The sequence below is a fragment of the Myxine glutinosa genome, chromosome 6 (genome assembly GCF_964187855.1).
Source record: "Myxine glutinosa chromosome 6, kmMyxGlut1.1, whole genome shotgun sequence".
NCBI lineage: Eukaryota > Metazoa > Chordata > Myxini > Myxiniformes > Myxinidae > Myxine > Myxine glutinosa.
The window spans coordinates 47,119,328-47,135,580 of record NC_136266.1 but is presented as its reverse complement, the minus strand read 5'-3'; the positions used below and the strand labels follow the sequence as shown (position 1 = coordinate 47,135,580).

The 16,253-nt window shown below is 56.5% G+C and overlaps 1 long non-coding RNA gene across 1 annotated transcript in view; it reads left to right on the top strand.

The window, feature by feature from the left end:
* Positions 1-7,193: 7,193 nt before the first annotated feature.
* The window catches only part of LOC144892600 (uncharacterized), a 130,703-nt gene continuing 121,643 nt past the window's right edge, over positions 7,194-16,253 (top strand). Inside the window, exon 1 of the long non-coding RNA XR_013623800.1 lies at positions 7,194-7,467. This is a non-coding gene — a long non-coding RNA (uncharacterized LOC144892600). The remainder of the gene's footprint in view (positions 7,468-16,253) is intronic.

Sequence of the window (16,253 nt, the reverse complement as noted above, 5' to 3'; positions counted from 1 at the left end):
ATTACGTACTGCGTAGTGACGTCTGGGGGCGTGGCTTCCGTGGTTGCTGGCGGCTCGTCATGGTGGCGGTGTGGTTTGTGAGAGCTTGGTATCGTCATTAATAAACAACTTCATTGAAGTGTTTTTTCAACATGGCGAAGTTCCCGACAATGGACTGGTCCAGCTCGGAGCTGGCGGAAGAGGTGGAAGAGGAAGAGGCCGTCACGCCAGGGGTGGAAGAGGCCGTCACGTCAGCAGAAGCAAGCAAGCAACTGAAGGCGATGATAGTTACGAAAGTGACGCCGACACATATGAACACACCAAGCCGTTTCACGTGATCAGGATATCCGCATTGTGTATGAAGGAGACGAGGGATGAAGTGCACACATTGTTGTGCCCCATCGCACCGCGGAGCGAAAGGGGGACTATGGTTTTCCCCTCCGTACGGACGTGCGTGCGTGCGTGCGTGAGCGAAGGACAGAATTCTAATTTGGTGTGTGGGTGCAACTAGGCATAAGGCAGAACGCTATTGAAAATTGGGTCGCCACGTCAAAATCCAAGATGGCCGCCACCATATATATGTCTGAACCTTGTGAGCTAAATATCTTGAAAAATAAACGAACTACTAACTTCTAATCTGGTGTGTGGGTGTACCTACGCATAAGGGAGAACGCTATTGAAAATTGGGTCGCCACGGTAAAAGCTAAGATGGCCGCCTTGCGTCTTCCACTTGGCAACTCACATCACTTCAACGACGGGGGACCTAGGCGTAACGCTTGTTGAACATTGTATGCCCTGACATGAAAAATGTAATTACTGCTCAGTATGATTAGCTAAAACACAGAATCATTCCAATGTCTGCCATTTCAATCAACGGATTGTCTCTGCACCAACATTACAAGGGCTGATTTCTGATGGTCGTTATTCACCATCACAATACCACCCACCCGGGTTTGAGCTCAGAGTTGTCCTCCTCGGCAGCCAAGGCTAACGCGTTGCACCAACCCAGAGAAAGCCTGGTTTTAAGGCTCCAGGCATCCGCCTTTCACACCTCCACATTTACTATTTAGTTAAAAGTAGGGGTTGGCACGAGATGCCATGCGGTTGGAGTTTGATTAGGAGAATCAGAGACGCAGACCATAGGGGATATTTCATGGATGAGGAGTTACTCAGTTCTCCACCACCATCCCGGCCATTCATAACCCTTTGACCTCCTAATATCCTTGTCCACGACTATTTTTGTCCCCCGTCACACCGCATAGCGAAAGGGGGACTGTGGTTTTCCCCTCCGTCCGTGTGTGCGTCCGTGCGTGCGTGCGTACGTTCACTGCAATATCTTTATAAAAGTAAGTGAAGGACCGAATTCTAATTTGGTGTGTGGGTGCAGCTAGGCATATGGAAGAACCCTATTGAAAATTAAGTCGCCACGTCAAAATCCAAGATGGCCGCCACCATATATATGTCTGAACCTTGTGAGCGAAATATCGTGAAAAAGTCTGTCCGTGCGTGCGTGCGTGCGTAAGCAAAGGACCGAATTCTAATTTGGTGTGTGGGTGCAACTAGGCATATGGAAGAACCCTATTGAAAATGAGGTCGCCACGTCAAAATACAAGATGGCTGCCGCCATGTATGTCTGAACCTTGTGAGTAGAATATCTTAAAAAATAAATGAACTACTAACTTCTAATCTGGTGTGTGGGTGTATCAAGGCATAAGGAAGAACGCTATTGAAAATTGGGTCGCCACCAAAATCCAAGATGGCCGCCACCATATATATATGTCTGAACCTTGTGAGTGGAATATCTTGAAAAATAAGCGAAGTACCAACTTCTAATGTGGTGTGTGGGTGTATCTAGGCATAAGGAAGAACGCTATTGCAAATTGGGTTGCCACGTCAAAATCCCAGATGGCCGCCTTGCGTCTTTCACTTTGTCAACTCACATCACTTCACCGACGGGGGACCGAGGCGTAACGCTTGGTATTTTTAAAATACTACTATTTACGCATATATTGTTATGTACATATATTTTAATGCCAAAAACTTTTTTCACTAAACTATGACAATATGTATACCAAAGGGCTAACCTCTGCAGATCACTTTGCTTCTAATTCAATCCTCAATGATCATGTAAATCCTCTTCCTGATTATCCATATTGTACAGACTGATATTCCAGTTCCCTTTATCATTAATAAGAAGGTTGCCATAATTATTCATACCCTAGATGCCTCAAAAGCGACTGGTCCTGATGGAATCCCTGTTATTGTATTGAAGATGTGCTGTCCTGAACTGTCATCGATTCTTGCCAAGCTCTTCAACCTGTGCTTGTCTGTGTCGGTGCTTCCTTTATCCTGGAAAGTGGCTTCTGTTGTCCCTGTTTTCATGGGTGCCGGTGAGCATTCTGAGCCAAGTAACTATCGCCCATCAGCTTGCTTCCTTTAAGAAGTAAGGTATTTGAATGACTCATCAATCAACACTTCTCAGCCACTTGGAGGACGATGAACTTCTCGTTGACGGTATATAGATTTTGCCATTTTCGCTCTAATGGTTGGTGTCCTTCATTACTTGTCATTTCAAGAGGGCATTGGATCTCAACAAGGGTGAAGCTCCATTCGTTGTTTTTGATATCTTGAAGGCCTTTTACATGGTGTGGCACAAGGGTCTGCGACACAAACGTCAGTCATATGGTGTATGCATTCAATCATTTCGGCTCTCCTCACAAATCGCGAGATGAAAGTGGTACTTGAGGATCAAATATCTCAATCGTCTCCCATGGCAAGCACAGGTATTTTCTGCCTGATGCTGTCTTGTACTCGTACAAGACAGCTATACATCCCCTCATGGAATACTGTTGCCACCGCCCCAGCCTGCCACGTACCCTTACTTGATAGTCTACAGAAACACTTAGTTAACTTGGTTGGTGTGAAGGGTTCAAATCTTAAAGCACTCTCTCACGGTAGGTCAGCCACTCTTGAGTTGTTCAACAGATATTTCATATAAAATGCCCCGTCGGCCTTTCTAACTTGGTTCCTTCTGTACGAGTGTTTGAACGCAGGACTCTGCTTGCCATCTCTGCGCATCCATACACTGTATCTGATCCAAAGTATCGAATGAAGTGTGATGCAAAGTTGTTTTTTTCCCCCCTCATGCTCTCATATTTTGGAATTCACTTCCTGTAATGTGATTCCCATCATCCGATGGTGTACTCAGCTTTAAGAGAAATATAAATTCCTGCTCTCTTCACCTTTCAAGTTTCATCCTATTTCACCACACTTTTGAAGTTGAACTGACTTTATTGTCCCCTGTCGCACCGCGGAGCGAAAGGGGGACTATGGTTTTCCGGTCCGTCTGTCCGTGGGTGCGGGCGGGCAGGCGTCCGTGCTTGTGTATGTGCGTGCGTGCATGCATAAGCGAAGGACCGAATTCTAATTTGGTGTGTGGGTGCAACCCACGTCAAAATCCAAGATGGCCGCCGCCATATATGTCTGACGCCATGTATGTCTGAACCTTGTGAGCGAAATATCTTGAAAAATAAACGAACTACTAACTTCTAATCTGGTGTGTGGGTGTATCTATGCAAAAGGAATAACGCTATTGAAAATTGGGTCGCCACGTCAAAATCCAAGATGGCCGCCGCCATGTATGTCTGAACCTTGTGAGCAGAATATCTTGAAAAATAAGCGAAGTATCAACTTCTAATCTGGTGTGTGGGTGTATCTTGGCATAAGGAAGAACGCTATTGAAAATTGGGTCGCCGCGTCAAAATCCAAGATGGCCGCCTTGCGTCTTCCACTTTGTCAACTCACATCACTTCACCGACGGGAGACCAAGGCGTAATTTAATTTTATTATTTGTCTTGGATTTCAAGATGGCCACCCACATTAGTGAGATTTGGCATTGCTATCATCTCTTTTGTGAATGTGTTTTGGTACTTATGTGGTTGTGTCTTGGACATGTTTTATTCCACTACTTTTCCTCTTTTTACTTTATTACTTCTCTCCTCTTTTATTTTATTAATTTATTTTTATTAATCTTTTATTTTATTTATCTATTCTCCCACCTTTGGTGGTGGGGGGTTATGTTGTCATCCCTGTCTGTCTGTTTCTCTGTGAACAGGATATCTCAAAAAGTTGTGGATGAGTTAGGTGACAAGAACAAGCCGATTCAATTTTGGTTCATGTCCGGATCCAGATCTGACCAATCAGTGGGATACAAAACGTAAACTATTCAGTCTGGCGGAGGTATATGCTCTCTACCGAGTGCCATTCTAGTTCTACTTGTTTTGCTTTAACTTTATCTCACTTTCCTGCAGCCCCTTCCCTCGAGTGGCTTCCTGCCATGTTTGGGGCAATTTGCATAAATAAATAAAAATTAAATCCCTGACCCCGCATAATCCATTAGTTGATGTTGCAACCACTTTTATATTAAAGACGACAAATGCAGATTTTAAATATATTTTCTCAATGCAAAATCCATTTTACATGGATTGATATGATATTCCATCTTACAATTACTAAATGTCTGTCCGTTCGCAGGTACCGCAAAAACGGCTGAACCGATCGCAACTAAATTTTGGGTGGGTTATCCTGGGACCCCTGGGAGTAAAATAGGCTCTGTTGTTTTTCCAATATTTCCAAGTTTTCCAATTTTTCCAAACACGATGGAATAACATTGTTGCGGATTCGGGGGTCGGTGCTCCCCTTATCAAGGGGGGGTTAATCCCCTTGTCTTTAAAGCTGGCCGTCCCCCAATCCTGGAAATTATGACGCTCCTCCCGGTCGGAATTAGCTAGGGTGATTGGTCAATGACGTCCCAAATACCTACGTACTAACCCCGACCGCGAGCAGGGAAATAACTCCCACCCGAACCACGGATAAGATGGAAATTGCCAAGCGGTTTAGCAACCCGCGATTCGAGCTATTAACAAGGACTAACCCGATTATAGCGATTCTGATCGTGCCACAGGTACTCAATTGAGAGAAAGGACGGATGCGATCGGATGGAGAGGAAACCAGAGTAAAGAAAGAACAAGTGAATTTATTAATTACTAGGGCATGCCCGTACTATATATATATATCTAAAATTATATCCCCCCCCTCTATTTACATGAAATGGTTTGGTCCAAAGCGAACGGCTTGCGAGTGGTGACAATCCCCCCCCTCTATTTACATGCAATGGTTCGGTCCAAAGCGAACGGCTTCCGGAGTTTGGTAAAGAAATCGCCATCGCGTACACAAACGCGCAGGAAAGCGAATGAATCGCAAATTCGTTTTTATTAGTTGTAAAACATAGTTTAACGCCAACATAGGGCATTGGCCGTACGTGGGTGCCCGTTCCGTGGCCAAAAAAAAAAAAAAACGCTACCCGTACGCTCTACCCCGCCCGTACGCCCGTAAACAAAAAAACCAACGCTCTTCGCTTCCGCCCTTCGCTCTGACTGAATTGGGAGAAATAATGCGCATAAGAAATCGAATTACGTACCGTAATGGCGGTCAGCTCGTAACGCGCTCAGCTCCGCTCGTCTCACATCGGCCACGCCTACGCAACAGAGCGTTCTGTGATTGGCTGCCGGAAGATAAGTCGTCACTGTCCGGAAGTTCGCAAATCGCAGTTAGGATGAATCGTTTTAATTTAATCGCAGTTTGAATTCGTTTTAAAACATAGTTTAACGGCAACATAGTTTTCCAACGTGAAATAAATGAATACGCTGTCAAATGTGCCGTCCGAGGCAGAGTCTGATCGCCACGTTCGGCACACGTGATAGCTCGCTGCTCTCTGATTGGTTGAAGCGTTTTTTGGACATAGCTCGGTAGGTACTTGTCCGATTAATTACAAACCTTGAAAAGGCACATCCTCGGGTCCCCAGCAATATACCTGGCAAGTTTCAAGTATATCGGACCCGTGGTTGTCGAGAAACAGCGGTCACAGACAAACACACAGACACACAGACACACAGACACACAGACACACAGACATACACACAGAGATTGCTGGAATTATAGATAGATGTACAACCAAACCCGAAGAGGAAACGAAACGGAAGAATGTACAGGGAGAAGGAGAAGAAGCAGGACACAGGGCAGGCTTAACTACACAGTCTTACTTATCACGACCCCAGGACAAACAGACAGACTCACACGGAATGGTAGTGGTAGGAGGAGAAGGTCCAAGCAGATGGTTCCAGGTTCCGGGTCCGCGGCGAAGAATGTCAGGCAGCTAGCGCGTATCGTTGGCGCGCGACCGGACCTTATATATGGCGGGGGGCGAGGGGGGGAGAGTCCTTCGCAAGTCCGTATGCGCAGTTCCTATGAATTCATATGAATTAGGAGTTCCCCAGCGCGACTCGTTCCAACGCAGCTCTGTCAGTGCCCTCTCTCTTGGCGCGGCTCTCCCACTCAATCTGCTTGTGAACTCCTTACTCAGCTTCTCTCCCTCCTCTCTTCTTGGTGTTCTCTCAACAGCAACGGTCCCCTGCGCAGTCGTGAAAGCAGTCCTCGCGCTTGCGCTTATATAACGCGCTCCAATATCACTCCGCGCTCCGCCAGGCCACGCCCGTCGGTCAGATTACATCAGCCCTAGTTGGCTGGTGGGGGCTTACCGGCCATACCCTGATGGTGAGTTGACGTGGCCACACCTCGTTCTTGGCGCTCCGCCCCCTTCTTCTCCAAGCTTGACCGCATGCGTAATGGCGTTTGGAGCGAACGCTGAGGCGGCTGCGGCTGGCAGAGGCGCGTAATACTATTTAGAGAGAGAGGCTGGCAAAATGAACGGAATGGGGCCTATCTTATTTAATTAATGCAAGGCAGATAGAACTATTGGGAACACAGCCTTATCTGAAACACATATTAAGGAAATAACTGAAAGTCCTATGGTGTCCTACGTGTTGCCTATGGACTAGCTATGGGTGCGACCTTATTAAATGATGGTGTGGCGGACACAAAAGCCCACTGGCGTGGTGACATCATTCCGCGCACCAAGTGGGCGAGGACCACGCCCGAGGGGTAGGCGTGGCCTGAGGATATACACGGGGCGCGCAGCCCAGAGCGGGCTAGTGTTACAGTGAGCTCCTGAAATAAAGACGCTTATAAGTTACCACTTGTCCGCTTCCTCCTTGCTCGCAAGCAGCGCGCGTAACGCCGCGCTTTACTGGTGACCCCCTTGACGTTGGATCTGCCGGAGCGATCCTTCCACATGCGACGCCATTGCCATGGCCAACTTCATCAAACTTCCCGAATTTTGGGAGGCTCAGGCCGAAGTCTGGTTCGTCCAGGCCGAAGCCCAATTTCAGCTTCGGCGCCTCACCGGCGATGACACGCGCTATTGCCACGTCGTCGCCTCCCTCGGGCCCGGCACGGCCGCTCGAGTTGTGTCCGTCCTTCGCCACCCACCGGAGGGCCACAAGTACGAGGCACTCAAGCGGCTACTCCTAGCCACGTTCGGCCTCACGGACGACGCACGGGCCGACCGCCTCCTGGATCTCCCCGAGCTCGGTGACACGCGCCCGTCGGTCCGAATGGACCATATGCTGTCACTGTTGGGCGACGAAGCCCCCGGTTCTCTATTCCGTGCGCTTTTCCGTCGCCAACTTCCAGCGCAGGTTCGCCTCGCGTTGGCCGGGACCGGGCTAACGGAACCCCGAGCATTGGCAGCCGAGGCGGACAAGTACTTCGCCGCTTCGGACACGCGGGCGAGAGTCGGCGTGGCCGTCACGGCCGTCGTGGCTGTTGCTGCTGATGCTGCTGATGCTGCTGATCCACAGCATCAGCTTATACAGCATACGCAGCATGCTGATACGCACCTCGTGACCGCCGCCACGGCGAAAACCGCCACCGCGGGGAAACCCGCCAACTCCACCGGCCTGGCGGAGCCAGCCACGCTCCTCCAGCTCCACCCCCTGGTGCTGGTTCCACGCCAAGTTCGGCCACGAAGCTCGGCAGTGTCATCCGCCATGCTCCTTCAACAGGTCGGGAAACGCCCGGGCCGGCGCTCAATAGTGGCGATGAGCGCCGGCCGTTCGAGCAGCCTGCTGTTCATAACGGACACCTTCTCCGGGTGCCGTTACCTGTGCGACACGGGAGTGCAGGTGAGTGTCGTTCCCGCCGGCACGTCAGACAAGCATGCCGCGGGTGGGGGCCCCGCGCTGCTTGCCGCAAACGGGACGCCCATCCGTACGTACGGAAAACGCTGCCTCTCTCTGCAGTTCGGAGGGCAGGTTTTCCGATGGACGTTCGTCACCGCCGACGTGCCCATGGCACTGCTTGGCGCGGACTTCCTGTGCGCTAATGGGCTCCTGGTCGACGTCAAGCGCAGACGTCTTGTCCAGGCCGAGACGTTCTGCTCGCTCGCTTGTGCGTTGCCCAGCTCGTCGAGCAGCTCAACGAGCGGCTTGCCAAGCGGCTTGCCGAACGGTTCGGTTCCGGCCACGTTGGTCTGTACGCTTCCGGCAACGGACGCATTCACCCGCCTCCTCGCCGGCTTCCCGGCCCTCACGCGGCCCACCTTCTCGGCGGGGGCCGTCAAGCACGGGGTGGCCCATCACATCCCCACCGTCGGGCCACCGGTCTACGCCCGGGCACGCCGCCTCGAGCCGACGAAGCTGGCGGTGGCAAAAGCGGCGTTCGCTACCCTGGAGCGACTCGGCATCGTTCGGCGCTCAGAGAGCGCTTGGGCGTCGCCGCTACACATCGTGCCGAAGCCCGGCGGGGGATGGCGACCGTGCGGGGACTATCGCCGTCTCAATGACGCCACGACTCCCGACCGCTACCCCGTCCCCCACATTCAGGACTTTTCCGCCTGTTTCGCGGGCATGTCCTTCTTCTCGAAGGTGGACCTCATATGCGGCTACCATCAGGTCCCCGTCAGGCCGGAGGACGTCCCGAAGACGGCGGTCATCACGCCATTCGGACTCTTCGAGTTCCTGCGCATGCCCTTCGGTCTGAAGAATGCGGCTCAGGCGTTCCAGCGACTGATGGACAGCGTCCTGCGCGACTTGGATTTTGTCTACGTCTACCTGGACGATATCCTCGTCGCCAGTGCGTCCCGCGAAGAGCACCTACGCCACCTCTGCACGCTCTTCGAACGCCTGGGCCAGCATGGCCTGATTGTGAACCCCGCAAAGTGCCGGTTCAGCGCCGTCATAATCGATTTTCTGGGGCACCGTGTCACCAGGCACGGAGCCGTCCCCCTGCCGGCCAAGGTGGAGGCGGTGAAGGGGTTTCCGCGCCCCCGCACGATCAGAGGGCTGCAGGAGTTCCTGGGCATGTTGAACTTTTACCATCGGTTCCTGCCCCGTATCGCCCAGCTCCTGTGCCCCCTGCACGAAGCTCTCCGAGGTAAGCCGGGCAAAGGCGACGTTACCTGGACCGAGCAGATGGACACGGCGTTCACGGGCGTGAAGCTCGCCTTGGCTAACGCCACCATGCTCACGCACCCGGCGCCCGATGCACCGATCGCCCTCACCACCGATGCCTCGGATTACGCGGTGGGCGCGGTGCACGAGCAATGGGTGCGTGGAGCTTGGCAACCGCTGGCGTTCTTTAGCCGGCAGCTTTGCCCACCCGAACGCCGTTACAGTACCTTCAACCGCGAGTTGCTCGGGCTTCACTTGGCGGTCAGGCACTTCCGCCATCTGCTCGAGGGCCGTGCGTTCACGGCCTTCGTCGACCACAAGCCGCTGATCTTCGCGATGGGCAAGGTCACCGAGCCGTGGTCGGCCAGGCAGCAGCGTCACCTCTCGGTACACGACGGACATCCAGCACGTCGCGGGGAAGGACAACCCGGTGGCGGATTGCCTTTCCCGGGCCGTCGCCCACGCAGTCCACCTCGGCATTGACTATGCCCGGATGGCAGCGGACCAGGCCGCTGACCCCGACGTCCAGGCCTTGCGGACCGCCGTCATGGGCCTCCGCGTCACTGAGGTGCCGTTCGACGGCGCGGGCGCGGCCCTCTTGTGCGACGTCTCCCTCGGGCGTCCTCGCCCCATCGTGCCCGCGGGCTGGCAGCGCCAGGTGTTTGACGCCATCCACGGCCTGTCCCACCCGGGCGCGAGGGCCTCCCAAAGGCTGATCGCCGACAAGTTCGTCTGGCATGGCCTCCGGAAGGCCGTCCGCGGCTGGGCCAGGACGTGCCTCGCGTGCCAGCGCGGCAAGGTGCACCGGCACACCCAGGCCCCGTTGGCCCCGGTCACGGTGCCGGAATGCCGGTTTGACCACGTCCACGTGGACCTGGTGGGACCTCTGCCCCCCTCGCGGGGTTTCACCCACGTCCTCACCATGGTGGACCGCACCACCCGGTGGCCGGAGGCCATGCCCTTGGCGTCGACAACGGCGGCCGATGTCGCGCAGGCTTTCATCGCCACCTGGGTCGCCCGGATCGGCGCCCCCTCAGACATCTCGTCCGACTGCGGCCCCCAGTTTACCTCGGAGCTCTGGGGGGCGGTCGCGCAGGGGCTCGGGGTCCGGCTGAACCGAACCACGGCCTACCACCCACAGGCTAACGGCCTGTGTGAGCGATTTCACCGCTCATTGAAGGCCGCGCTCCGGGCCACCCTCCGTGACGGTGGCTGGGTCGACAGGCTCCCCTGGGTCCTGCTGGGCCTCCGGACGGCGCCCAAGGAGGACCTGCGCGCATCCGTGGCGGAGTTGGTCTTCGGGCAACCGCTGCGGGTGCCGGGCGAGTTCCTCCCCGACTCCACGGCACCATGGTCCGCGGCACAGCAGCACTCCGCTCTGCAAGAGACCGCCCAGAGGTTCGCCCCGGTGCCAACGGCATGCCACAGGCACCCACCGACGCACGTCGCCCCGGAGCTTCGCACGGCGGAGTACGTCTTCGTCCGCCATGATGCCCACCGGACACCACTGCAGCCCCCGTATGACGGGCATTTCCGCGTGCTGGAGACCGGGTCGAAGCACTTCACCCTGGACATTGGCGGTACTCCCGACCGCGTTTCGGTAGACCGCCTCAAGCCGGCCCACCTCGACGTGGACCATCCACCGCCAGTGGCCCGACCCCCACGTCGGGGCCGCCCCCCTGCGGGCGGACCCCCGGCACCGCCCAGCCCCGCCGCCACGCCGACACCCGGCCCTGCACCCATCCCAGGGGCAGCCAGGGGCATCCCACCTGGTATCCCTGCACCCCGGACGCCGCCGATCGCCAGGGGGCGCTTCGGCCGGGTCATTCGTCTGCCCCGCAAACTGGCCCTCCAGGTGCGCGGGAATTCTGGGGGGGCACGTGTGGCGGACACAAAAGCCCACTGGCGTGGTGACATCATTCCGCGCACCAAGTGGGCGAGGGCCACGCCCGAGGGGTAGGCCTGAGGATATACACGGGGCGCGCAGCCCAGAGCGGGCTAGTGTTACAGTGAGCTCCTGAAATAAAGACGCTTATAAGTTACCGCTTGTCCGCTTCCTCCTTGCTCGCAAGCAGCGCGCGTAACGCCGCGCTTTAATGGGATATTTACAAGAGTTATTATTTACAAGTATTTACAAGTGAGGGGTTCTAAAACCGCAACAATATTTACCGATATGAACAGTGACGTGGCTTTTATTGAAATTCTACAAATACTGTTTAGATTTTGATGAGAATTATGAACCTGCCGCGAATGCGGAAGTGGACAGATGACAGCAATGCGTGGGATTGATAATATCCCAATACAACCGTCATTCAATCGTGATATTAAATCGTTAAACGTTAATCGTGTCAATCGTTTTGTTAAAGTATCAATTGATGATTGGAATTGAGTGAATACAATTACGATTTTGAATTCGTAATTGTGTAAACCCAACCGTACGGAACTTCACATCAGGATTTAAATATTTGTTTATGTCACGAATGTTTTTAAAAGTTAATTTTTTTATATTAATGTGATTTAATTTGTGATTGGAGTTGTGCTGTTTGGAATGAAAAAAGAGATATCGAGTTCAAGTGAATGACGGAATGCCATGACGTGTTCTACTTTCTAAACGTGAAATTCGCGGATCGCCAAATGCAGATTCGCCATTGACTGGGTGTGGAACAAACGTTCCCGTATGTTTGCGAATGGGTACGTTTTTCATGGAAGTCCTTCACGAACTTGCTGTCCATGTCTGACGTGCGACTGAAGGTGCTACAGGAATGTGGAATTTATTTGTTTCATGCTTTAGCATTCGCCGTTTCTGTGTTGTCTGTTTGCTTCTGGCCTCCCAGCCGTGCTTAGCACGGGTACCTCACGAGTTAGGATAATTTGATGTGTGACGACATTGTAGCGGTTACCGCTGGATGCACACAATCGCCAGAACACGGCCAGACGCGCCTCTCCCGGGCATGCCCGGACTCACTGTTCCCGGGCACGCCCGAACCTCCCGGGCACGACCGGTCTCGTCTTTCCCGGGCATGCCCGCTCTCGCCTTTCCAGGGCTCGCCCAGAGCGTCCGGGCATGCCCGCTATCGCCTTTTCAGGGCTCGCCCAGAGCGTCCGGGCATGCCCGCTATCGCGTTTCCAGGGCTCGGCCAGAGCGCCCGGGCACGCCCAGCCTCGACTTGCCAGGCCGCAGCCAAACACGCCCGGGCAGGTCCAGACTCGCCTTTCCAAGGCTCGCCCTTGACACCCGGGCATGCCCGGTATAGCTTTTGCCGGGCAAACTTCCCGACATAAATGTGTATATATATTGCTGCCCGATAAATGGGCTTGTGAGAATACCTGAGCTGTTTTGTTTCAATAAAGCAACTCGGACGAATTCCGTCTTTGGTCGTGTCAATTCTTTCGACTCGCGTTGGAGCGCAGTTCCTTCATTGGTGACCTACCGACATGGATAGGGCAGTGACGCTTAAACTGCCGTCCTTCTGGGAGGCTCACGCGGCTGTTTGGTTCGCTCAGGCGGACTCGCAGTTCGCCCTGCGAGGCATCACCGCAGACGACACCCGCTTCCACCATGTTGTGGCGGCGCTCGGTTCCGCCACCGCGGCCCGCGCCTTGAGCCTCCTCGAGCACCCGCCGGCTGCTGACAAATACGACGTGCTGAAGACACTCCTCCTCGACGCTTTCGCCCTCTCACCGGCAGCACGCGCACGGCGCCTGCTCGCTCTGCCCGAGCTCGGCGACACGCGCCCGTCCGAGCGCATGGACTATATGCTCTCGTTGCTCGGTGAGCACTCTCCGGATTTTCTGTTCCGTGAGCTGTTCCTTCACCAGCTGCCTCACCCGGTACGCCTCACCCTGGCTGGCACGTTGATCACGGCTTCCCGCGCCCTCGCCAGGGAAGCCGATAAGATCTCCTCGGCGGGCCAGCACATCGGCGCGGTTACCTGGAGCCCGCCGCCGTCCAAGGCGACGCCCACGACACCCGAGCGCCCTGCGCGGTTGGAGGCCGAACTGCCGGTGCAACTGGCGGCCGCCACGCCGCACCGCCCGCTTCCGACACGACGGCCGGGGCCTCCACCTGACCGGGCGTGGTGTTATTACCACGCCAGGTTCGGACACAAGGCTCGGACGTGCCGGCCCCCATGCACTTTCGGCAGGTCGGGAAACGGCCGGGCCGGCGTTCATTCCCAGCCATGAGCGCCGGCCACTCGGGCAACTTGCTGTTTATTCGGGACAAAGCGTCTGGGCGACGTTTCCTGTGTGACACCGGCGCCCAACTGAGCGTCATACCCGCCTCCGAGCAGGACAGGCGGGACGCCGTTTGCGGCCCCTCTTTGGTCGCTGCTAATGGCTCGGCCATACGCACTTTTGGCCCACGCGTCGTCACCTTCTGCTTCGGCAGCCAGCGTTTTCAATGGACTTTTGTGACCGCCTGCTTTGCTGGGCGCCGACTTCCTCTGCGCGCACGGGCTGCTGGTCGACGTCAAACGTCGTCGCCTTGTCAACGCCGAGACCTTCAGCTCCCTGGCGTGCACGATGAGCAGCTCCGCGCCGACCGAAGTGGCGTGCGCCCTCCCGGCAGCGAACGAGTTCGCTCGCCTGCTCGCGGAATTCCCGGCCCTCACGCGGCCGACGTTTTCGGCCGTCGCGGTGCGGCACGGGATCGAGCACCACATACCCACTACGGGCCCGCCGGTCTACGCCAGGGCCCGCCGCCTCGACCCGGCCAAGCTCGCCGTGGCGAAGGCCGAGTTCGACGCGTTGGAGCACCTCGGCATCGTGCGGCGCTCCGATAGCGCGTGGGCCTCGCCACTGCACATCGTGCCAAAGCCGGGGGGTGGATGGCACCCGTGTGGCGACTACCGCCGTCTCAACGACGCTACCACCCCCGACAGGTACCCGATCCCGCATATTCAGGACTTTTCCGCCCGTTTGGCGGGACGGGTCATCTTTTCGAAAATTGACCTGATACATGGCTACCACCAGGTACCTGTCCGGGCGGCCGACGTCCCGAAGACGGCTGTCATCACGCCGTTCGGCCTGTTCGAATTTTTGCGGATGCCGTTTGGCCTCAAGAACGCGGCCCAGGCGTTCCAGCGCTTGATGGACGGCGTGCTGCGCGACCTGCCGTTTCTTTTCGTCTATCTGGACGATATCCTCGTCGCCAGCACGTCCCGCGCCGAGCACCTCCTCCACCTCCGAAGACTGTTCGGTCGCCTCAGCGAGCACGGCTTAATTGTCAACCCGGTCAAATGCCACTTCGGCGCGACGACCGTTGACTTTTTGGGCCACCGCATCACCAAGACCGGGGCCGTGCCGCTGCCGACCAAGGTCGAGGCCATCACCATGTTCCCGCGTCCCCGTTCCATCAAGGCCCTCCAAGAGTTCCTCGGCATGGTGAATTTTTATCACCGATTCGTGCCCCGCGCTGCTCAGCTCATGCGGCCCCTTTACGAGGCCCTCCGGGGCAAGCCGGCCAAGCATGACATTGTTTGGTCCGCGGCCATGGACGCGGCCTTCGCCAGCGCCAAACGGGCCCTCGCCGACGCAACGCTGCTGGCTCACCCGGTGCTCAACGCGCCCATCGCCCTCACTACGGACGCCTCCAACTACGCGGTGGGCGCCGTCCATGAGCAATGGGTGGACGGGGTTTGGCAGCCACTCGCTTTTTTCAGCCGGCAACTCCGGCCGAACGAGTTAAACTACAGCACGTTCGACCGCGAGCTGCTCAGGCTATTCCTGGCCGTTCGCCATTTCCGACACCTCCTGGAGGGCCGCCCGTTCACGGCTTTCGTCGACCACAAGCCGTTGGTCTACGCAATGGCTAAGGTCACGGAGCCGTGGTCGACCCGCCAGCAGCGCCACCTCTCCGCCGTGTCGGAGTTCACCACGGACATCCGGCACGTCGCCGGCAAAGACAACGCCGTGGCCGACTGTCTTTCTCGGGCCAGCGCGAACGCGGTCCACCTCGGCGTGGACTTCGCGCTCATGGCGGCCGACCAGACCACCGACGCCTCGGTGCAGGCACTCCGTGCGGCGGACACGGGCCTCCGCCTGGCCGACATTCCCTTCGCGGGCACCGTCCTGCTCTGCGACGTCTCCCAGGGCCAGCCTCGCCCCATCGTGCCCGTTTCCTGGCAGCGCCGCATCTTCGCCTCCATCCACGGCCTTTCTCACCCGGGCCGGAAAGCTTCTCAGAAGCTGGTGTCGGCGCGTTTCATCTGGCACGGCCTTCGACGAAACATCCGCGACTGGGCCAATGCCTGCACGGCCTGCCAGCGGGTCAAGGTCCACCGCCACACCCAGGCCCCGCTGGCACCTTTCGCCGTGCCTGAACGGCGTTTCGACCACGTCCACGTGGACCTGGTGGGTCCCCTGCCCCCCTTGCGGGGGTTCACCCACCTGCTCACCATGGTGGACAGGACCACCAGGTGGCCGGAGGCCGTGCCCCTCGCCTCCACCACCACCGCCGACGTGGCGCAGGCGTTCATCGCCACCTGGGTCGCGCGCTTCGGCGCACCAGCGGACATCTCGTCCGACCGCGGCCCACAGTTCACGTCTGAGCTTTGGGGCGCGGTCGCCCGTTCGTTGGGGGTCACGCTGCACCGCACCACGGCCTACCACCCCCAAGCCAACGGGTTGTGCGAGCGGTTTCACTGCTCCATGAAGGCCGCACTCACGGCCGGCCTTCAGGACGACGGTTGGGCCGACCGGCTGCCGTGGGTCCTTTTGGGCCTTCGCACGGCCCCCAAGGAAGACCTCCAGGCGTCCGCCGCCGAGCTCGTCTACGGCCAGCCGCTCCGCGTCCCGGGCGAATTCGTGCCCGACGCTACCAGTCCCTGGTCCGCCGCTCGCCAGCGCTCGGACCTCCAGGAGGCCGCCCGACGATTTGCCCCCGTGCCGACGTCCCGCCACGGTGGCCCCCAGTCCTACGTCCCC